Here is a 25088-nt window from a genome sequence, read left to right as displayed (position 1 = left end):
CTAGGCCTTGAGCATCACTTGCTGCTAAAATCATAAAAAGAGCAAAAATCAGATAGATATTATATGCCTTCTGATGAAAGAACATCACCTATCGTATTGCCAGGGGAATTGAATTTGAGTCCAATCAAGCCTCTGGATCCAGCTGCCAATTCACAGAAAATCAGAGAGTAGAGAAACACATTGAATTGCTCCATGCATATGCAATTTAGAACTGTAAGACATTGGGAAAGATTTAAGACTTTGGGAAACTCTACAGTTCAAATGGGCTAGTATAAATTGTAAGAAAAAAAAAAAGTAGGCACAGAGAAGGAGCCTTAGGTTAAAAGTGACTGAAACATATAAACTTTAAAATGGGGATGATTAAACTATAATATTTAATGATGCACACTTAGATGATAAAAACTTTAAAAATGCAAGGAAGTGATCACTTCATAGAATTTAAGATCACTGTTACTTTTGAAGGGAAAGAGAGAGCTGTGATTGGGATGTGGCATTTAGAGGCTTCTGGGGTGGCTGGTAAACTTGAATTTCTTGACTTGTTGGTTACAACGATGTTCACCTTAAAGTAATTCAATAAGCTATGAAAAATAAGATTTGAGTCAGGCGTGGTGGCTCACGCCTGTAATTCCAGCACTTTGGGAGGCTGAGGAAGGCAGATCACGAGATCAGGAGATCGAGAAAATCCTGGCCAACAAGGTGAAACCTCGTCTCTACTAGAAATACAAAACTTAGCTGGGCGTGTTGGCACATGCCTATAGTCCCAGCTACTCAGGAGGCTGAGGCAGAAGAATCGCTTGAATCTGGGAGGCAGAGGTTGCAGTGAGCCAAGATTGCACCACTGTACTTCAGTCTGGTGACAGAGTGAGACTCCCTCTCAAAAACAAATAAATAAATAAGATTTGAAAGATGAAAGATGCTGAAGTCATGATTTTTGTCATAGCCCCATTTAATTCACCACTATGGCCATTGCTAAAAATGTACGGGTTTGTTTTGCTTTGTTTTGGTTTTTAGAGACAGAGTATCACTTTGTCGCCCACACTGGAGTGCAATGGTGCCATCATAACTTACTGCAGCCTCAAAACTGCAAGCAATCCTCGTACTACAACCCTGGGTCCAAGCAATCCTCGTACTACAACCCTGGTTCCAAGCAATCCTCGTACTACAACCCTGGGTCCAAGCAATCCTCGTACTACAACCCTGGGTCCAAGCAATCCTCGTACTACAACCCTCCAAGTAACTGGGACTACAGGTGTGAGCCACTGTGCCTGGCTTGAGTTTTCGAGAATGACAACAGATTCTCTTAAGTTTAGTTATGTGGCGCGTGTCAATTGCAATTACTTTTTCCAATATGTTCTCTTTACTAGAGTAAATCAACACAGCCTTGGCACCTGGAATGCAATTATTGATCTGATAAATACTTTGTGCTCTATCCCAATGAGCAGAAAATACCAGAAGAGTTCACTTTCATCTGGCAGGAAAGCAGTTCACCTGCACTGTTTTACCTGAGGACCACAGCAACTCTGGCTCTGTAAAAATTTAGCCAACAGGCCATTGATCGCCCCCCAATCCCATGGGACATCATGGCAGTTTCGTACATTAATGGTATCGTATCCTTAAAACGCTGTCAATAAGAAGCAGCTGTAATCCTAGATGCCTTGATAAAATGCATCAACATGAAAGGGTCTGAAGGAAACCTCACAAAAATCCAAAGCTCTGCCACCTAAGTACAGAGATGCTCAGACAGCATCTTAGGATTTTGGAGCAACTCACACCACAGTTGGATAAGCTGCTGGATCCATTTATCAAATAACACCTAAGGCTGCCAGCTTTGATTAGGTACCCAAGCACATGACAACTCTCCGGCTGGTCCGGGATGCAGCGTATCTAGCAGAATCATGGCACTCAAAGTGTGCACGACAGATGAGGACGCTGGACAGATAGCTCCAAGAGAATAATCAGAATACAGGCACCTGGGGGTTAGAGCAAAGCCAAAAAAATTTATGATCAACTAGATCAGGAACTCAGCCACTCTTCCACAAATACATAGTCTCTTTTTAAGAAACATCTATGTTTTCACTAATAGAGACTAACTGGCCATGGGATACCAAGGGACCATGCAATCTGAGCTGCCTGTTATTCACTGTGTATTATCTAACATGTCAAGCCATCAAATTAGGCATGCATAGCAATACTCCAAAATTAAGTGGAAGTGTGGGATGTGAGAGTGTACTAAGGGAGGTGGTAAAGGCAGTAGTGAGCTGCGGGTCACTCACGCTCCCAGTGCACCTATTCCAGTGGGACTGTGGCCTCCTCTTCAGCTCACTCTGAAAGCTTTGTGGGCAATCACTTACAAAGAGTAACTTGAGGAACAAAAAAACAATCTGCAGGACCATACACCAGCTAAAAGTGGACCGCCCTACTTAAGGGAGACTCTGAAGGACAGTAGAAAAAGGTATTATAGGCCGGGCGCGGTGGCTCACGCTTGTAATCCCAGCACTTTGGGAGGCCGAGGCGGGCGGATCACGAGGTCAGGAGATCGAGACCATCCTGGCGAACACGGTGAAACCCCGTCTCTACTAAAAATACAAAATTTAGCCGGGCGCAGTGGCGGGCACCTGTGGTCTCAGCTGCTCCGGAGGCTGAGGCAGGAGAATGCCGTGAACCCGGGAGGTGGAGCTTGCGGTGAGCCGAGATCACGCCACTGCACTCCAGCCTGGGAGACAGAGCAAGACTCTGTCTCAAAAAAAAGAAAAGAAAAAGGTATAATTCTTTTAGTAGCAGAACTTCAAGTGGTATATATGTCTGTCCCCTTTGCCTGGAAGGAAACAGATAAGGTACATATCTACAGCAATTTGTGGCTAGTGCTGAATGGTTTAGCTATATGGTTAGACTTGGGAGAAACAAGGTTGGAGGGTGGTAACAAGAATGAATGGAAGAGCGTTTTAATAATGGATCTCATAGAATGGCCCCAGAGTGTAGGAATATTTTTATCCTGCATGGATGTTCATCAAAGGGCACCCACTGCAGAGGAGGTCTCAACAACAGTAGGAAAAGGATGATCTGATCTGTATCAGTCAGCATCTTTCCTACTCATGCCAGAGCTTGTTTATTGTGTTCACAAATAAAGTGTCCATAGCAGTAGAGATGGCTGCTAGTCGTGGGTTCAATAACATAGAAAGATTTCTCCTCTCATCCTGTTGGGTCTGGATACCACTGATGCTGAGTGCTTAGTCTTCCGAGTCAGAGACTCAGTTTAGCCCTCTCTGTGATACCATACCCTAGGGAGACCACAGAGCCACCTGGTTTCCTCAGTAAAATAGAAATTTGTTCTAGAGGGCCATGCGCAGTTGCTCATTCCTATAATCCCAACACTTTGGGAGACCAAGAGGGGGTGGATCACTTGAGCTCAGGAGTTTGAGACCAGCCTTAGCAACATGGTGAAACCCCATGTCTATCAAAAATACAAAAATTAGCTGGGCATGGTGGCACGCATCTGTGGTCCCAGCTACTCTGGAGGCTGAGATAGGAGGGTCGCTTGAGCCCAGGAGGTAGAGGTTGCAGTGAGCCAAGATCGCATCACCGCACTCCAGCCTGGGTGACAGAGTGAAACTCTGCCTCAAAAATAAATAAATAAATCTGTTCTAGGTATGGATTTACCTCGAGTAAAGGTATTATCACCAAACTCTACCTTAAGAAGAGTTGGACAGTGATGTTTAAGGGAGGGATGAAGGATAGGAAGATCGACCAGGCCTGACAGCTCATGCCTGTAATCCCAGCACTTTGGGAGGCAGAGGTGAGAGGAATGCTTAAGATGAGGAGTTCAAGACCAGCCTAGGCAATGTAGCGAGACCCCTCCCCCAACCCCCATCTCTACAAAAAAAATGTAAAAATTAACCAGGTGTGGTGGTACACCCTGTCATCCTGGCTACTCACGAAGCTGAGGCAGGAGGATTGCCTGAGTCTGGGAGGTCAGGGCTACAGTGAGCCATTACCATGCCACTGCACTCCAGGCTGGGTGACAGAGCAAGAGATTCTACCTCAAAAATAAATAAATCAATAAGGATAGGAAGATCAAGTACAAAGTACCATTTAAAAAAAACCCAAAAGCTACTTAAAGTCAGGTTATATCTGCCAGGTGCTACCACAATCCCTGTAACCTCCCTGCTGTTGAACTTCTCATACTTCATAATGATGGAAACTCATGAGAACAGGTGCAGTGTCTCTGTTGCTTGCCATTTTATTTGCTAGTTCTTAGCACTGTTCCAGGGACGTAGGAGAGCTCAATAGATATGTACTAACTGTTTTCTGAATCTCATACATTTTAATATTTATTTGCTACTACTTAGCACTGTGCCTGGGACATAGGAAAGTTCAACAGATATATGATAAATGCTGAATTTCTTATATATTTTAATATTTATCATAATGCTTTTAAAATATTTTGGTCTATGCAGGTGCTCAACAGACACTTGTTAAGAGAGAAAAAAAAAAAGATTATAATCAACTATGTCAGGAGTCAGAAAACTACAGCCTGTGGGCCCGCCACCTGTTTTTGTACTGCCCACGAGCTACGAACGGTTTTTACATTTTTAAAAGGTTGGAAAAAATCAAAAGAAGAATAATATTTCACAATGCATAAAAGTTATCTGAAATATAAATTTTAGTGTCCATAAATAAAGTTTTATTGGAAGACAGCCACACTTATTTGTTTACACGTTATCTAGGGTGATTTTGCACTACAACAGCAGAATTGAGTCATTATGACAGAGATCACATGGCCTGCAAAGCTGAAAATATTTACTATCTGGTCCTTCACAGAAAAAGTTTGCTGACCCCTGAGCCAGATCTTCCAAAGTAGAAAACACAACAGTTTTTAAGAAGATGGTTAATATAGTGTTGTTTCCTTCTTTTGCCCAATATCACTCCTTCACCCCAATGTCTACTAAAGAAAACAAACTGGTTTTCTTATATTTCATGGCTCTGAGGTGAGGTTTATTCTGAAACTTGCCAGTACCCATAGGCTCCTCTTGGCCGTGTTTGAAATATTTAGATACACAGTAGCCAAGATAGATAAATGCACACAGAGAAATGGAAGGAGAATGACTGAGAACATCAGAGGAAAAGATGGAACACCACACTTGGGTGCACTGAATCCATAAAGGAAATTTTTCTTCTGTCAGTATCAATTCAAAACTATGTAATTAAAACTATCTTTATTATAGTGAGATGTTTATTGTGATTACTGACAGAATTGTCTCAAAACTGATATTTACTGTAGTAGGGTTTGACCTGTATTTGGCGAAGCTATGTTTTAAAATAATACATTGAGATTCACCAAGGAACCATCAACTCTTCCCAAAGATAGAAATTGAAGTTTCTTTTCCTGAAATAATTATTTCATTAAATGTTACAAGTTGATATGTTTTAGTTATTTAACTTCTTCAGCAGTCTCTGCAAAATGCATCATTCCATCTCTCTACTATTCATCTGGAGGAAACATGTGCTAGTAACTGATTTCCCTTTATTTTTCTCTACATTCCAGATTCTTTATCGTTTAACTTTATTACAGGCAAGCAGAGCTTGGTCCATATTAGAGTGACAAAGACTATTTCCTTAATTACTGTACAGAGATAATAGCATTTATTCTGGCAGTTCCCATGTTATTCAATCAGGTAAGATCCAATACAAAAAAAAAAAAAAAAAAGCTGATTTGCCAAAAGGGAGATTAGCAGAACTGCCTACAGTCACATTCTATTTTTTGAAGTTTACGACTTTCAGGGAGCACTTCTTATTGGAAGTCCTATTTAAAAATTATGGAAGGATTATGATACTAGCGTCCACCTTATAGAGGAAAACAAGGAAGGCAAGTGGGCCATTTTAGAAATCACAACTTTTAAGCTAATTGCAATTTTGAAAGTAAACCTAATGGTACTGCAGAAAACAAGAAGAACAACTCTAATGTAATCCTGGCAGCATTGTGATTTCAAACTGCTAAACCATGCAATGTATTTAATTTTCCTTTGTGTGGGCTTGCATATTTACCTTCACCAAGGATATTTCTCTGTTTCGTGGTTATACATTGCAGCACTCATGATTGATGAATTATTGTCAAGGACAAACTAAGGCTCTTGCTTTTTACCAAAACGACTTTTTATAAAACACAAAACTTTTCCACAGGAGAAATGCAGATTCAGCATTATGCATTTTCGTTAACAGGTTTAACAGGATGGCCTACTACAAATGGTGAATAAAACGAGAGCAAACTTGGGAAAGCAACTGCAAAGGTAAGATTGAATTAAGGGTAAATATATGCAAATTGTCCCAGCCCTAACGCTATCTTCTGAGGAAAATGCCAACACGACTGATTATTTTTTGGAATTTAAAATGGCAGTCACCCAATTGTTTTGCCCTTTACTGTGATCACTAGAAGGAAATACTTCTAACCCAACCCAAAATGTCACTTCTAAAGAAAAATTATGTACATATTCCCACAGTAACCATAAAGCATGGTAATATTTTGTTTTATTTTACTTCTTTATCTTTTCAAGCTGTTAAGACAATTTCTTTTTTGTTTTTTAAATTTTTAAGATAGATATTGGGTCTCACTATGTTGCCCAGGCTAGTCTACTCCTGGGCTTAAGCAATCCTCCCATCTTGGCCTCCCAAAGTGCTGGGATAACAAGCATGCACTACCATGCCCTACATCCCCAACAACCCGCTTCTAGGGTTCCTTGTAATCCTATCTACAGAATCGTCCAGAAATTCTCACTGAGTCCATTTCAACACCCGAAAAGACATGCAAAGTACAGGTACTTCTCTGTAATGTGATATACATCCTCTTGGTTAAAGTGTTTTAAAGTATCTCAGGAGTTAACTTACAAATTTCATAAATAAATACTGTAGTTCAAGTTTGGCCTCAAAAAATAAGAAAGGATACATGAAAGAAAACAAAAAGATCTGATGGAAATAGGGAAAAAAAATTATTATTTGTTCATCCTGAGTGGTGGGTACAGAGATGTCTGTCATTTTCTGGTTTTCTGTATTGGAAGGCTTCATAACTTTAAAATTTGTTTTTCTAAGGCCAAGGAAAGCTAAAGAAGTTACCAGGTGCTCAAATTCTAAATGAAGAAATGAGAAGGAATAGGGAAAATTGCACTGCATTTTTCTTTTTCAGGGGTAGTAAATTGAAGAAAACGCTGAACTGCAGTTGCATCGAAGGGACAATGATCTAGGGGGTCCCTGGGAGCAGTATTCCTATTCCACTGAAGGAGGTGAGCCAAGATACTTATAAGCTCTAGAGAACCTTTAACACAGGAAGCTATTTATCATAACAAGCTTGGTTGATACTGTTCCCATACTGAACCAATTAGGTTCGCCTGTTTCGTCATACTTCATAACTTGGGATGATAGGTTTCCAAGTATGGTACAGTGTAGTAATTGAATTTTGATCAAACACACATGGCCCATAACCCAGTATGTGAAATTTTCAGAACAGTTCACAGCTTTTAAATATCCAGTCAACATGTTGCCAAAAGTACAGGATGTACTTGATGCAAGGGGGAGAGAAAGGGGAGGGCTGAATCTTGGTAGAGTTGTAAAACAAATATTTTTGTTCTTGTTCTCTTCTTATTTTTCAAATAGCAGTGGGGAAAGGCCATGGGATATCATATCAAAACTCAAGTCTTCCCCTTGCTTGTTCCATGTGCATAAACATCCTTAAGTCTCATTTCAGATCAGCATTTTCTTTTGCATGAAACTCTTTTCACGTCACAGGCCTGTTACACACGACCTGCTAGCATTCTCCTTCCAGCACTATCCAAAAAGTATTTCTTGACAACCTACTATATGTTAGGCACTAGGTCTCTTGGTAAACTCTTTTGAACAAGGAGACATGTTCCCTGCCTTTGTTTGATCTACTGTGGATGGAGAGAAGGACATAAAATACATAAAAACATCAATAATTTTTTACAATTGCAACCGCTAATAAGTAATGTGAAGGAAAAATAGGGCATCAGGAGTAACAACAATGGGGATGTGATTTATCCAGAAGGGATGAAGTGGAAAGGAGTAGCATGAACTGCATTTCCAAGGAAGTGCCATGTATGTTGAATTCTGAAAGATGAGAAGTGATCCAAGGGAGTGAACACTGAGAGAAAGTATTCCCAAAAGAAGTAGGCAAGTAAGCATATGGATAGGTCTTGAAGTAGGCAAGAGTTTGGCAAGTTCAAGGACCTGAAGTCTAGTATATTCAGTGAGAGAGCCGCTAAAAAGATAGTGGGGGCCAGACCACACAAGGCCATGCAAAGGATTATGCAAAGTGCAATCACTGAAAGCTGGTAAGCCAGGGAATGACATGATGGGAGGCAGGCAAGACTAGAAGCAGAAAGACTAACTAGAAGGCTTTGGCAATCGTCCAGCTGGGAAGTGATAATGGCTTGGAACACAGCAATAGCAAGGATGGAGAACAGTGGGCAGATCTGGGAGATATTTTGGAGAAGAACTGACATGATTTGGTGATAACGGGATGTGGGAAGTGAGGGAGAGGGAGGTTCCAAGGACATTTTCAGGTTTCTAGTTTGAAAGACTTAATGAATAAAGTCTAATGAATAACAACTTGTTAGTATAACCCGCAAGACTACACCAAAGCAGTAGGAGAGCCACACAACTTTCACAAGCGCCTGTGTCTGCAGGGGTGCTCTGCTCTCTTTGGATTCTGTAGGAACAGAGGCATTAATCAGGTGCTGGGAATACAGAAATTTTCCACCAACACGCTCATCCAACTTTCCTTTACCATAAGCCAGAAGAATGTCTCTGAGCTACGAACATCAGACTTTAATATAAACTTTAAAATCTTACTCTTAGCTCTGCGGACATGGTTATAGGTGTCTGGCAATTGAACTAGGAGAGCCTGAAAGTAAACAAATTGTCCCTTGGAAATTGATGTAAAAACCAAGCATGTTTCTTTATACATTCAACAGATTTTACTGAGCATCTTTAACCTGAGAAGTATGAGGTAAATTAGATGTGTTCCCTGCCTGGGCAAGGAGTATATTCTGTTAGTGGAGAAAGAGGCATACCAAGATGTGCGTAGCACTATTATGCAGTATGTAGTATGCCACGTAGATCTAGCAAGAGAACGACATTGAACAGATGATGGGGAGGGGGTGGAAATCGGTGCATGGGCATGGCTATGAAAGATTTCAAAGAGGCTGTATTCGAGACAAGCCTTGAAAGACCAACAAGAGTTTACTAAGCAGACGAAGAGGATGGGGGAGAAATTCCCCAAGGAAGAAACAGCACAAGCAAGGGCACGAGGGTCCTGAAGAGCATTGGGTATTTGGGGCTAAAGGGTAAAAGAGCAGAGTGTCTGATTCCAGATTAAAATGTCATCCCTCTATTCTGAAATCTGAAAAACACTAGCAGCTTGATTTATCCGCAGTCACTTGTGCCAGGTAGAGAATCCTAATTCGTGTAGGCCCAAACCAACAAGAACCTCTTGATGCAATTGCTGCCTGAATATTGCAGTGTTCGTGGGAGCTTTGAGTTTACCTATCCAGATGGGAGAAACTCTTTCCCGAAATTCATAAGCAGTCCCGCCAAGGGACTTCTTCCGAAATTCACAACTCCGCCAAGGCTACGGGACCCAGCTTTCTGAGGCGCCTAGAAAGACATGGCAGTGGCCCAAGGTGATGCTGATGTGGGCTGGCGAATGCACACAATAGAATGTCTGTGACATTTAATCTCATTCTGGCAAACTGGTGCAGCTGCCCTTGTACAACAAACGGGAAGGCATAGTGAGTGACCACCACCAAAAACAAACAAACAAAACAAGTGTGTGCGTGCGTGTGATCTTCAAAATGTAATAGCTATTCAGACAGTCCTTAGAGAAGGAATTGGCAGCTTCGGCCTCCAAGACTGCTCCCCCACCTGTCTCCAGGCACTGCAAACACAGCTGTGTAAGAAGGAGACAGTCAACGCTTCCAAGGAAAGAAATAGTGCAGTCTTGGGGGTGGGGTGATGATGACAGAACCTTTCTCACAAACCCACGTGGGACAGGGCCTTGTCTAGCAACTGCAAAAATAATCGAGTAGGACGTGGTCAAGCTCTTTATAAAACTTCATGTTAAGTAAAATCATTCAAGATCCAACTCAATGGCCACCTTAAACCCATGTTTTGAAAGCATGAGACAGAGCACACGATTCACGCTCAAGGGAGAACGAGGTAGCATGCATTCTGGCAAGACGCACATTCAGGTTTGCTCCCTGTATCAAGATGAGACCTAAAGAAGATTTATGCACTGTCATAGAACTTGTAGTTCCTCACACAAAACACAGAACTTCCTGGGAAGGTGCCTAGAAACTTCTTTATCTGTATTTCCCCAGGCTGCAAAGTGCACACATTTTTAAAGTTCAACTCTTAAAAAAAAAAAAAAAGAAAGAAAAAAAAGTCAACAGAGGAAAGATTTCAACAGACGCCGGTCCAAATGTTAGCAATTCTAGAGTGGTCAGGGGTTTGCCGCTCGCAAAAGTAAGGGGGAAATTAGAAGAAGGAAAGAAGTCGTTTTCGAAGATGAAAACCAAAGCAAGGAGGTATTTTTGGTATCATTTTAATCACAAAATAGCACGAATGCGGTCTGTGCCTGTGCGCTACCCAAACGCCGATTTGAATACCACTGAACGCTAGTTTGAAAATTTCCATTTTTGTAATTTGCTTTCTTTTGTTAAGCCAAGACTTGAGAGAAACCTGGCAGCCGTCTCCAAGTCTGGCACGATTTCACCTCAGACGCACTCGGTTGGTTTGGATGTTGAGGGAGACCGCACAAGAGAGAGGGAAAAGGAGGAAGAGAGCTGGAGAGCAAAGCTACCGCTCGGCGGCCGCCGCAGAGAGCAGGCCCGGGGCCTCTCAGCCAGGGGATCTGGCTCCACCTACAGGAATCAGAAGGCAAACCTAGTAGACGCCTCGGCGTCTGCAGGAACCCGGTGGGGGCTGGGGGGAACTTTGATAATTGCCTAGAGCATATCCTAGCCAATAGGAATGGGGGTCGGTGGAAGTGGTAACGATTGGGAAGCAGGGATTTCCATGACCAGATCACCCACAGTCATATCAGATTCAGCGATTCTTACTTGGAGGAGAAAAGATATCATGTCACCTCCTGTGACCTGGAACCTATGACTGGTTCCAGGTAAACCACATTTGAATGCAAAGGCAGCACCTCGTCCCAGGACAGGCCCAGCACATAGCATGCTCAGGCAATAACATTTCAATGAATGAATGAACTGAATAATCCAATCTATCAAACAACAGAAACCTAATATGATAAAAAGAAACAACGCCCCCTACACACCCCAACACTGTTTTTCAGGTATATGTATGAGTTGCCACGCATTTTTGACGGCTGATAATTGCTACAAAAATCCTGCACCACGTAGACTAGTCGTGTTCCACCTCCGATGTGCCAGAGCAGTGACTGAGAACCACCGATTTCATCCCATGCCCTCATTTGCCAACGAACAAATAGAAGCTTGAAGAGGTTAAATGCCTTTTCCCAGGTCAACCAGTTTGTTGGTGATAGAACTGGTTTGGGGCTACATTTTCCTGACCTGTCTGGTGTTTTTTTTCTAAAGGCAGGAGACTCAGTTTGCATTGGCCTGCTGAATGCCCTCAGCCAACTGGCTCTCACAGGAGGAAGTTAGCTTCCCCCACCCACCTGTTTGCCTGTCCCTGGGCTTCTGCCCCAGCTTCTGCTCTGGACCACAGCCTTTGCTCATGCTGCCGTATTCCAAAAATCAAATGCTGCCTGGAGCTAATGCCAATGGTTGCTAAACTTATGAATTCATTTCCTAAAGCCTAAGGGACAGAATCTTTGAGCATGTGGGTTAGTAAGCTACAAACAGGCAGGTGCTTTGTTTTGGCAACACAAATGTCTTATATACAATATCTCCTCCATCTATTTACCCAAAGCACTTAATAAGCAGTTACTGAGTTTCCCAATGATAGTTATAGAAGAAGATGTTATTTACCAATTGAAAAGGAATTTTTGCCATAGGCAGTTAGCACTCAGTTTCCAGATGAAAAGGTGAAGATCCTTCTGGGAAGTGAGATGCTGTGTACATTATGTGAGATGAATATGATCCAGGGAAAGATGGGGATTAGCAGATCCAGATTCTTTTTTTTTTTTTTTTTTTGAGACAGAATTTCACTCTTGTTGCCCAGGCTGGAGTGCAGTGGCGTGTTCTCAGCTCACCACAACCACCGCCTCCCGGATTCAAGCAATTCTCCTGCCTCAGCCTCCACAGTAGCTGGGATTACAGGCACCTGCCACCATGCCCGGCTAATTTTGTATCTTTAGTGGAGACGGGGTTCCTCCATGTTGGTCAGGCTGGTCTCAAACTCCCAACCTCAGGTGATCCACTCACCTCGGCCTCCCAAAGTGCTGGGATTAGTGGTGTGAGCCACTGAGCCTGGCCTAGCAGATCCAGATTCTAACCACAGCCTATCTATAAAATGGAACTAATATTGTCTTGACCTCTGAATAGATTAAAAATTAAGCATTCTTATTAATCACAATATTAATAATGACACTGAACTATTACTAAGTGCTTACTACATTCCAGGCTCTCAAATGACCACTTTACATGCATTGTCTAACTTATCCTCAGAGCAACCCCATACAAGTGGCAATTATTACCCCCATTTTACAGAACAAGAGAATGGAAGCTCAGAAGGGTTAAAATACTCACCTATGGTGACAGTTTACAGTGGCTAAGGCCAGTGGTGGGAGCCCAACTCCTATCTGACTCGGGACTTCAAAACATTATGTAACACAATAAATGCCTATTAGCTGATTCTATGCCAGTGGCATTCAAATATCAATCTCTAGTTCTGAGCTTTCAAAGGAACTCCGTGCTTCTATTCCCAAATGCTCAAAGAATATCATTAATTATCTATTCCACTATTGTCTCAAACTTAAAAGGGCCTAAGCCAACCTCTTTCCTTCCTTTCATAAGCATTTACTGAGAGCCATTCATGTTCAAACCTCCATGGTTTGGAATCTAGGGCAGTGGTTCTCAACTGGAGTGATTTTGCACTCCAGAGGACATTTGGTAATGTCTGGAGACATTTTTGGTTATCACCACTGGGGCTGTGGAGTGCTACTAGCATCTAGTGAGTAGAGGCCAGGAATGCAGCTGAATGTTCTGCAATGCACACAGTAACTCACCCCTCAAAAGAATTATTTGGCCCAAAATGTCAATAGCTCTGAGGTTGAGAAATTCTGGTTTAGGAATATAAGGATGAATTAGATAGCTATAATCAATCATCTGATGTAAGAGATATACATATACATTTTAAGCACGAATTTGACCTAGATATCTGTGTGATGACAAGGGGTCCATCAAGAGCTATGAGGTTTACTATAGGCTGGAGAAGTCTTAGTGGAGGAAGTGGCACTTAAGCCAGGCATTAAAGGAGAGATAAGATCTGGATTCTGGATAAAAAAGAACAAACAGTGTGCAGGGTGTGGGTGTACATGAAGAATGTTGGTTTATTTTAATTGGAGTGGAGGAGGTGTGAAGAGGAGTAGTGGAGAAACGGGTGTAATGTTTTGTTGGGGCCAGACCAATGGGCCTGAATGCAAAGAGAACTTCGGACTTTAGGTGTAAGTAATAAGCAATCTAACATTTTCACATGGGGTGTAATATGATCACCATGTTCTAGGGAGATGAATCTAGCAGCTGAATAAAAAATGGATTGCAGAGAGTAAGGAGCTGGAGACAAGAAGACATGTTATAACACTATTGCTACAGATTTTGCTATTTTAAAATAAACCACTTAGCTATTTTTGTTATTATTGGTACCAATCAATAATTGAGTGATTATTGTGATTTAGGACCTAAGCTAAACACAATATATATATAATCTTACTTAATGTTCCTCACTTTCATAATGATTTCCCCATTATATAGATAAGGTAACAGGGTCTTAGACTGGATAAGAAAGTGGCAGAGTCAGTTTGGAGTCCAGCTCTGACTACCAAAGCCTTTGCTCCTTACTACTTTGTGTGCTGGGCATATGATCTGGATTCTTAACCTCTTGATCAGACCAGACTGTTCTCATTTATAAGGTGGGCAATAAAACCAAACAGCTCAGACCCCTACTGGGAATGGGACAGTCTAGGACAAAAAGCCTCAGGAAATCTGCTCCTCCTTGGAGGCTGGAGCTAACTGTAGGGATAAAAGGAGTGTTTCTCTGGGCTTTGGGGGGTGTGGAGAGCATAGGCATATGTCCTATTACAAATACACCTACAAAATAGCTTCCTTAAGTCTATTTTAAGTCTGTTCCTCCCAAGGAGATGGAAAGTAAGAATGAAAATGGGCACAATCTGAGACATCTGAATAAAAAATCAGATTTCTCATGTCAGGCCTCTCTTGCCTTGATGAGGTTGCAAGCAGGGGATATGAAGCGCGGAATAGAAGGGCTTTGACTCCAAAATTCCTTGTTGACTTGGCTCCTGATCAGATTGCTAACTAGGTTCAGGTGTGAGCTCCAGTTTTGTTTCAGAGACCGTTGGCCACAGGTGGGGAAGGAGAGGAAAGGCGTCAAATGTATCTGTAGTCAGAGTGGGTGGCAGCACTGGAATTGGAGGGTGTGCCGACAAAGGTATGGCCATACGTGCCTGCTGGCACCAAGTGGCAGTGACAGGCCTCTAGTGGGCCTGCAACTAGGGTGTGTTTGGTGACCCAGGACTCCAGCTTTTGTTGTGGAAGAAGATTCATTACAAGGAACAAGAGAAGGAAAGGACCAAAACAGTGGCCACCACTGAGCACCCAACGACCAGTAGATGAATTACATGTGAGAACCTCCTTGAATTCTCCCAGAACTGTCAGCTAGAAAAAGATGGTGGACATACTCACAGAACAGGCAAGGCAGAGCCAGAGAGACACTGTTTGATGGCCATCTCTGCTGTTCTACCTGACTTCTTCCAATACAGGATAATCTTGAAACTATTTTGGAAAGTTTGTGATCTATAATTTAAAGATCAAACACTGCAGAATTTCAAGATTCCAATTATTCTTTCTAAAATCCCACAAATTATAGAAACGTAAGTTCTTGCCACACCTCTTAGATTTTGACATTCTAATAAATGTACTTTTAAAAAATATCAGGATACAGACTCTCTCTCTAGCCTTGATTTCCTCAAGGTCAATGATTAAATCTGCAGCACTGGGCTCAGGAGGCTCTCAAGAAGTTTCTGCCAGGTTTAACAGGGTGCAACGTTTGCCCAAACCATCAAGAATATTCACTACATGAATTAATATAATTTTAATCCAACTTTTACTTTCACCTAGCAATAAAAAATAACCTTATGCATCAATATGCCTATTTTCACACAGCCTTTGTCCACAGTCTGTAAGTTGTCCTAATACTAAGACCAAATGCCAATAAGCAAATGTCTTTCCCTTTAGAAAATCTGGAAGAGGGAATCACACTAAAACATACTACTCAGAAGGATCTGTTCCACTGGTTTTGCTGGTAAAAGTGGCATAATTAGGCCTCTTCAAACCGAACAGTGTCCTGAGAAAGAATGAAAACCAGAAATCCAGATTCTCATTGATAAGGCCTTTTCTCCATTCTGTTGCCCTTCATGAGCTATTCTTTATGGAAATGAAGCTTGAGACTAAAAGCACTGTTATCAAGACATGAGGGTCTTCAGACAACTGGAAACATTCCTGGTCAATTCACACACCCCACACCTCAAACCCTCTTGCTTGAATCCAACCTGGTAGATAATATATTACCCAACATTGAAGTATCAGGTTGGCTTTGAATCCCTATTGAATGTCTACTATGCAGTCAGTAAGCAGTTTCAAGTTATAGAGATTAAGAAGAAAGGCCCTAACATTTGGCTTATAAGCTAGTTGAAGAAAACATAGTGTATGCGGAACAGTGGAAGACAATATTCCTTCCTCAAACACTACTGAGTGCCTACTTTGAGCTAGGCCCTGTGCTAGACAATAGGGGTGCCAAAAGTAAATTGATTCCATTTTGTTCAATTCAACTCATTATTCATTCGGCATTTATTGATTGAATGCTTTTGTACTAGACCACTGCTTTTCAAACCTTAACGCATATGTGAATCACCTGTGGGTTCTGATTCAGTAGGTCTGGGATAGAGCGTGGGAGCCGGCATTGCTAGCAAACTCATAGGGTGTGTGGATGCTGCTGGCCTGTGAACCACACTTTGAGTAGTAAAGGACTGTACAATATCCTAGTCCCTGGCTATACAGAGGCAAATAAAATAGCCATGACTCTTGCCATACTGAAGCTGATATGCTAACAAGGAATGTAAATATCAAACAAGGAAGTAGAGTCAGCGCTGTATTTCCGCAGGTTCCACATTCATGTATTAAACCAGTCACAAATTGAAAACAGCCAGAAAAAACAACCACAAAAAATAACACTGCAACAATAAATAATAATATAAATAAAAAATATAATATGGCAACTTATTTATATATTATTTCCATTACCTTAGGTATTATGAGTAATGTGGAAATGATTTAAAGTATACAGGTGCCCTCTGTCAATGACATTCTGGCAAAAATTATATATATTTTTTAAAGGTAAAAATGTAAAATTAGATACGAGAGTAAAAAATTTTTTAATAAAATAAAAATAAAGTATGCAGGAGGATGTGCATAGGTGATAAGCAAATACTATGCCATTTTACGTAAGGGGCTTGAGTATCAGAAGATTTTTTTATCCGAGGGGGTCCTGGAACCAATCCCCTGAGGATACTGAGGGAGGATGTTTCAATAAAATACAATGTTAGAGGAAGTCCAAAGTTATGTTGGCAGCATTGTGTGAGGGCACCTAACTTCATCCACAGATCAAAAAAACTCTCCTGAGGAAATGATGTTTAGATTGACAAGAATTTACAAATAGTAAAGGAAGGAAGACTATTTCAGACAGAGGGAACAGCATGTCTGAAGGCATGAAGGTGAGAGAAAATTTAGATATTTAACAAATATTTACTGAGTTTTCCCATTGCCAGGCTCTGTACTGGGTGGAAGACCCTGGCACAGGGGAGACTACACCAGGGGACAGAGATATGGGAACAGATGACTTCAAAATAATGTGGCAGGAGCTCTAACAGTGGTCAGCACCGGGCACCAGAGGAGCACTGAAGAGATTGCCTAACCCATCCCAGAATGGATGGTATTGGAGCTGAGCCTTGACAGACGAGGGAGAATAAAGAAGAAGAAGAAGACGTGGCAAGGTGGGAGACCTGGTCCTTGCCTCCATGGACATAGTCTAGCAGGGAAGTTGGCAAGCTGACTGTATAATACTAATTATAGTGCAGTACAATGAGTGTCTGAGAACAGTGCCTAGCACATCGTAGGCACTTATTAAATATCTGTTGAGTAAATGAAGGTATAAATGCTGTATAATACTTATAGTGCAGTACAATAAGTGTCTGGGAACAGTGCCTGGCACATAGTAGGCACTCATTAAATATGTGTTGAATACATGAAAATATAAATGCTGTATGATACTGATTATCATAGAGTACAATACGTGTCTGGGAACAGTGTCTGGCACATAGTAGGCATTCATTCAACATGTGTTAAATGAATGAATTTATAAATGTTGTGCTAGTGGTAGATACAATCTTGTAGTCCTTGAAACAATTGGGTACTAAATTAAGAGTTACCAACTCCAAGCGCCCACGGAGCTCAGAGCACAAAGAGCTCCAAAAGGGTGAAACATGAACCAGATTTGAAGGAAGGATCAACTCTGTGGGATGAAGGTCAGTAGACATTCATCCTGAAAAGGAAAAACTACCAGTAACACCACTGGAAGTAAAGGGTGAAGAAAACAGGAAACGAACACAAAGCAGGATTTCTTAACCCAGGGTCCATGGTACTTCTGGGGCATCTATGAAACCCCAGAGATTATAAGCAAAATCCTAGGTATGTATGAGCAAGGCTATTTTACTGGGGAAAAAGACTAGAACTTTCATGAAATAGTCAAAGGAATCCAATAAGCTGAGTAGGTCAAGACTCTCTCGGGGAGAACAGGTAACCTACTTCAGATAGCCTGTGAATCACTTCACTCATGACAAATAATTATGCCAATGGACTCCCAACACAGAAAACCTTGGGTCTGAGTGAGCAGCAGTGGTTTCAGCCCTGCCTTTAAGTGGCATTTTTAGTATTTCCTGGCTGCTGCCTGTCAATCCAGACCTATCCACGTTGTCAGGGTATCCTTAGCAGCTGATGGAGATGCCTCTTTCCAAAAGCAATGTACATGCACCAAAGTCCTTCCTCCTAATGATTTTCCAGTAGGGACAATGCCCTCTTGTTAGAATGTCCATTGTTTACATTTATCTGATCTTTTCTCACAATTTCCATTGAGCAGCAGTTGCTACAACCACCTGAGCATCGAATGGGCAATTAATTGGAAGAGATTTACTAAATGTACTGGAGAAGGAAGCTGTATACTTATGGACTACAGTCCTTTCATGGTCATGCATAATGGACCAGGCACTTTTCCACCCAGCTGCTTATGCTACCGCGGTGAACACAAAATTTACATACCTGGAAGAAAACAGTTTCTGAAACATTACTAATAAATGTAGTGAATTTGTCTGTTAGGATAAGCTATGGTATCTCCATGGCTTAACTTTGCACCACTCTATTCTTGGTTAAAAGTATCTACAGTGTCTCCCCTTATTGTCTTCTTTCTAAAATATAATTTTATATTTTAATAGAAATGGCCCTTTTTCAACCAAGAATCAGGGCATTGTGAAACAGCAATGTGCATTCCCCCTGTTTGAAAGCATAGGGACTGCTTCAAGTTTTTAGAATACAAAGTAACTTTAGAGTGGAAACCTTAGCAACCAGATTGTACTAGTAGGAGTGTAATGTTCAAAAGGAGAACAATGGTCCCAATCCCCTCAGGGTTAGGTACACTATTTAAGAAATATTTGTATCCAGTACTTGATGCCACATCCTACGAGGGATAACGATAGGCCCATGAGGCTGGTAGGTGCTCTCAAAGTGAAGGCAAATGGCAATAGCTAACATTCCATAGAGTTCTTGCTAAGTGCCAAGCACTATACATTTAATCTTCACAACCACTCAATAAGAAACTATTAGGGGCTAAGCACGGTGGCTCACACCTGTAATCCCAGCACTTTGGGAGGCTAAGGTGGGCGGATCATGAGGTCAGGAGTTTGAGACCAGCCTCAGCAACATGGTGAAACTCCATCTCTACTAACGATACAAAAAATTAGCTGGGTGTAGTGTTGTGTGCCTGTAATCCCAGCTACTTGGGAGGCTGGGAGAGGAGAATCGCTTGAACCTGGGAGGTGGAAGTTGCAGTGAGCCGAGATCACGCCACCGCACTCCAGCCTGGGTGAGAGAGGGAGACTTCGTCTCAAAAAAAAAAAAAAAAAAAAAGGAAGAAACTATTAGGTTGGTGCAAAAGTAATTGCAGTTTTGCCACTGAAATTAATTGCAAATCCATGATTACTTTTGCACCAAGCTAATACTACTATTATTTATTTTTTTTTTTTTTTGAGGCGGAGTCTCGCTCTGTTGCCCTGACTGGAGTGCAGTGGCCGGATCTCAGCTCACTGCAAGCTCTGCCTCCCGGGTTTACACCATTCTCCTGCCTCAGCCTCCTGAGTAGCTGGGACTACAGGCGCCCGCCACCTCGCCCGGCTAGTTTTTGTATTTTTTAGTAGAGACGGGGTTTCACCGTGTTAGCCAGGATGGTCTCGATCTCCTGACCTCGTGATCCTCCCGTCTTGGCCCCATTTTACAAATAAAGAAACTCAGGGTCATGCACATAGTAAGTGAAGGAACTTGCAGTGCCACTCAGTTCTGTCTGATTTCCATGGACCCTCAGTGTAACCAGTTGTTATATTTTTAATTAATCTTGCCAGAGATGATTGGTAATTATGACACTGAAATCATTGCAACTGTGTTGTGTGTGCATTAGTCTTGTCTCACCAATCAGAATAAACACACTGTGAAGGCAGTGACCACATTAATTACACACGTTTACTTCCTAGGCCAAGCACAGAGCTGGACATAAGCAGGTCTTTCTTACATCTTTGGCTGAATAAAATAACTCATTTTGAAACACTTCAAAAACCAATTTACCCACGAGATTATTGAGGGTGTTGGCAGAAAGGACACTCTGGGGATATGAATTGTTATAGGGACATTTTAGAGGACACTGGTCATAATTATTAAAATGTAAAATGTGTAAACCCCTTGACCCACAGTTATGTTTCTAGGAGTCTACTCAATCTATTCTATAGAAATGCTGATACATATATGCAAAAATAGATAGACAGAACAATATATAAAGATACATACATATATACGCAAAGGTATATATATAAAGATATATATACACCTAAATACATATATATTCATATATTTGTTGTATTACAGTTCTGTTTATTTTAGCAAAATAAAGAAGAAACAACTTAAATGCCCATCAGCAGGGGAATTGTTAAAAATTAGACTACAACCATACCTTACAATACAATATAGCCATTAAAATATTGGAGTAGATGTATTAGGTTAACCATATGAAACTGCCAATGTTTTACTGCTATTGACATAAATAACAATTTCATATGCTTTAACGTAATATATGTACAGATGTGAAAAGATTTCTAAGAATATTGGTAGTTGTGGCTCACGCCTGTAATCCCAACACTTTGGGAGGCTGAGGCAGGCAGATCACGAGATCAGGAGATGGAGACTGTCCTGGCTAACATGGTGAAATCCCGTCTCTACTAAAAATACAAAAAAAAAAAAAAAATTAGCCGGGCATGGTGGCGGGCACCTGTAGTACGAGTTACTTGGGAGGCTGAGGCAGGAGAAAGGCATGAACCCGGGAGACGTCGCTTACAGTGAGCCAAGATCGCGCCACTGCACTCCAGCCTGGGCGACAGAGCAAGACTCCATCTCAAAAAAAAAAGAATATTGGTATTTGAAAAAAGCAAGTTGCAGAACAGTACCTGTAGTATGGCATATTTATGTTTAAGACATTAAGACAAATATATAGAGAATAAATAAGAAAGGTACTCATCAAAAACTTAAGATGGTCATTTCTGAGCATGGCAGTTTTTATATTTTACTCTATAAAGTTCTGCATTGTTTCAATCTTTTGCTGATGAAAATTTCTTATAATTTCTTGGCTAGGTGCGGTGGCTCACGCCTGTAATTCCAGCACTTTGGGATGCCAAGGCGGACGGATCACGAGGTTAGGAGATTGAGACCATCCTGGCTCACATGGTGAAACCCTGTCTCTACTAAAAACACAAAAATTAGCTGGGCGTGGTGGCACGTGCCTGTAGTCCCAGCTACTTGGGAGACTGAGGTAGGAGAATCACTTGAACCAGGGAGTTGGAGGTTGCAGTGAACTGAGATGGCGCCGCCACTGCACTCCAGCCCGGTGACAGAGAGAGACTCAAAAAAAAAAGAAAAAAATTATAATTTCTTTTAAAAATTTGTTTAATACAACTGATTCCAAAGTATTTATGTATTTTGTAAACATTATTTTTCTGATCTACAAGCTCCAAACTCTCAGAAACTCACCATGTTTCTTCACTGGGCCAGACAAGGAGAGTAATAAAAAATTAACCTTAATTATTCAAAGAAATCCAGATGGTGAGAAAAGAGTAAAAAGCAGAACTTCAACTTGGTCAAGACGATTGCCTGAAAATTTCCTGCTTACCTTTCCTGTTTAAACCTGAATTTGCAGATGAATGTGAGGTGATCTGCTTTTCTGTGATTCAGAACTTCACAGAACTTGGCAGGCAAAGAATTACAAAGAAAGGAAGAAAACGAAAGGGGGAAGTGAGGTAGTGAAAGAAGATAGGCAGAACTTGAGCAAGCTTTATAAGTAACAGGACACACCCTACACCCTTTGGAACAAAGGAACAAAGCTGATGGGACACAGCAGATGTTCTCCTTCCCAAACCATGAAAGCATAACACTGTACAACTCCTCCTCACTCCAAGGAGTGGCCAGTGCTCCTTACTGGACTATCTGTACATCAAAGGTTTTTGTTGTCATTATTGTTTCCTTAGAGGATGGATAAAAAAGGAAAAACACCATTACCAGAAACTGTCAAGTATGGTTCAGCTGTATTGTCATTTTATCGTGATTCTTCTTTCTTCTAACAAATTTCATTGAGGTGTAGTTTACATACAACAACACGAACTCATTTTCATTGTACACATCCATGGGTTTTTGACAAAGCAATACACCCATGTAACCACCACCATAATCAAGATATAAAACATTTCCATCATCCAAAAAGATTCCTTTGTGTCAACATGCTTTGCTCAGAGTGAAATTGAAAAAAAAAAAATTAAAATTCAACAAAAACGGCCAGGTGTGGTGGCTACGCCTGTAATACCAGCACTTTGGGAGGCCCAGGCAGGTGGATCACTTGAGGTCAGGAGTTCGAGATCAGCCTGGCCAACATGGAGAACGTTTGTCTCTACTAAGAATACAAAAATTAGCTGGGTGTGGTGGTGCACATCTGTAATCCCAGCTACTTGGGAGGCTGAGACACAAGAATAGCTTGAACCCAGGAGGCAGGGGTTGCAGTGAGCCAAGATTGCACCACTGCACTCCGGCCTGGGTGACAGAGCGAGACACCATCCCAAAACCAAACAAAAACAAAACCATTCCTTTGTGCTGGTCTATCCCCACTCACAACCCTAGCCCCTGGCAACCACTGGTCGGTTGTCTGCCACTCTAGATTAGATTTTTCTTTAACATTTCATATAAGCAGAATCATACGGTATGAACTCTTCCGTGTGTGACTTCTTTCACTCAGCATAATGTCTTTGAGATTCACACATGTTGCTGTGTGCTTTGATAGTTCATTCCTTTTTCTTGTTGAGTAGTATTCTATTGTGTGGCTAGGCCGTGAGCACAGTTTATCCATTCACCAAAGTAAAACTTTGGTTGCTTCTAATCTTTGACTATTATGAGTAAAGCTGCTATCAGCACTCGTTTGACTCTTACTTTTGAAGTGAAATTCAAACCTAGCCCTTTTGGTGGGGCATGGAGATAGGAGATAAAACTAGCATTTTTAAGGCACCTACTAAGAGCTAAGATAAAAGACAAGGAAAGAGGGGAGCATTCTTTCCATCTCTAAAGAGAGCACAATAAGGATTGCCCTGGCCGGGCACGGTGGCTCACGCCTGTAATCCCAGCATCTTCGGAGGCCGAAGCCGGTGGATCACCTGAGGTCAGAAGTTCGAGACCAGCCTGATCAACATGGTGAAACCCCGTTTCTAGTAAAACTACAAAAATTAGCCAGATGTGGTGGCGCACGCCTGTAATCCCAGCTATTCGGGAGGCTGAGGCAGGAGAATTGCTTGAACCGGGGAGGTGGAGGTTGCAGTGAGCCAAGATGGTGCCATTGCACTCCAGGCTGGGCTACAAGAGGGATACTCTGTCTCAAAAAAAAAAAAAGAAAGAAAAAAGAAAGAAAGAAAAGAAAAACAAAAGGATTCTAAAAATTGGGCAAGGAGCTGGAGTCTCTGGAAATGACTAAGGCCAGAAATATTAAATATTTCTGCTCATAGTTGAAGACAAAACCTTATAAAGCCTTGGCGGCTCCTTCCCCCTTTATCAGGGACTTAGTTCATGATCAGGAGGCTCACAGAGTACTAGAAGGGAGGGTCCGAGTCCAGCCGGGAGGACTACGGCATGGAGGGCAGCCTAGGACGTGCTGTGTTTGTGCTGACCCTGGCCTCCTGGCCTCGCTGCTGCCGCCGAGCTCCGTACTGGTCCTAAACACCCACAACGACGATGCGCTGTGGCAGCTGGAGGCCGAGCTGGGCGCCAGGCGGTCTGGCTTGCACGTGGTGCGGGTGCGTGCAGACCTGGGCGCCGAGGCTGGCTTGCAGTCCACTGCTTGGTGCCCTGCGTCAGCTCCCCAGGCCCGAGGGGCTGCAGCGACTGCTGTTCATCAACAGCGCGGGCTCTCCTGGGGATGTGTCCAAAGGCTTCGTGGACCTGGGTGACTCCACTCAAGTGAACAAAGACTGGGCGCTGAACTTGACCTCCATGCTCTCTCTGCCGGACTTGCAGCGTCTTGAAGGCCTTCCCAACAAGTCCTGGCCTCAACAGAACTGTGGTTAACATGTCAACCCACTGTGCCCTGCAGCCCTTCAAAGACTGGGCGCTGTACTCTGCGGGAAAGGCTGCTGCTAACATACTGTTCCAGGTCCTGGCGTCGGATGAACCTAAAGTGAGGGTGCCGAACTAGGCCCCAGGTTTTCCCGACACAGACGTGCCCCAGCAGTTAGCCCGGTAGACCTCCATGGACTCAGACATGCGAAAAGGCTGCAGGAGTTGAAGGCAAAGGGAGAGCTGGTGGATTGCAGGGTGTCAGCCCAAAAATGGCTGAGCTTGCTGCAAAAGGAGGTGTTCAAGTCTGGAGACCACGTGGATTTCTACGATAAATAAACCCATGTGTTTGGCTTCCTGAACCTTTCTGCTCCCACTTTCAGACACAGCCCAGAGCCCCCTGGCTCCCCACACCCTCCCATGGTGGCAGTCCTGCCTTGCACAGATAAACACTCATGTCTACTGTCCTACCCTCACACATAGCTTGCTGTGATGAGCTTCCAGGTCGCTGGCCTTACCAGTTGTCGGGAGTCTGGACTTGGCACCCTGGATTATGAGGAGACTTAGGAGAGAGGTTATGGGTGTCCCTGTCTCTATCCCCAGGAATAGAATTTAAGGGATGGGAAGAGCAGGAAAAGAAGCTGAAACACACAAGAGAGGAGGTTGTGTCTCCTGCTCATAGCTAGTCCATGGGCAGAGGGAAGAGTGACCTGAGTCAAATAGGAGGACACATGCAGATTCACAGATGGCCTGGCGGGGAGGAAGAGCAGAAGGTACAAGTCCTCGCCCACACAGATGTCCCTTGCTGAAGGGAGCAGCACCTTCTGTTGAACTTTGTGTCCTCACTCTGATGTCTCCTTCCTCCAGAATCCAACACCCCTCCCCCAGGCTGGGAGAAGGGGCCCTTGG

At 42.5% G+C, this 25088-nt stretch overlaps 1 long non-coding RNA gene and 1 pseudogene across 1 annotated transcript; one reads left to right on the top strand and one right to left on the bottom strand.

The window, feature by feature from the left end:
* Positions 1–1882: 1882 nt before the first annotated feature.
* Positions 1883–21783, bottom strand: LOC115900768. Its single transcript, XR_004060407.1, has 3 exons — positions 21763–21783; positions 21624–21635; positions 1883–1970 (listed from the first exon to the last, which is right to left on the bottom strand). It is a non-coding gene; the product is annotated as an uncharacterized LOC115900768 (long non-coding RNA).
* A 337-nt stretch (positions 21784–22120) lies between these two features.
* On the top strand, positions 22121–24518 carry LOC115900729 (annotated as a pseudogene).
* The last annotated feature ends 570 nt before the right edge of the window (positions 24519–25088 follow it).

This window comes from Rhinopithecus roxellana, chromosome 12, assembly GCF_007565055.1.
Source record: "Rhinopithecus roxellana isolate Shanxi Qingling chromosome 12, ASM756505v1, whole genome shotgun sequence".
Classification (NCBI taxonomy): Eukaryota; Metazoa; Chordata; class Mammalia; order Primates; family Cercopithecidae; genus Rhinopithecus; species Rhinopithecus roxellana.
The sequence above is the reverse complement of the archived record's forward strand: the minus strand, read 5'-3'. Positions and strand labels throughout refer to the sequence as shown.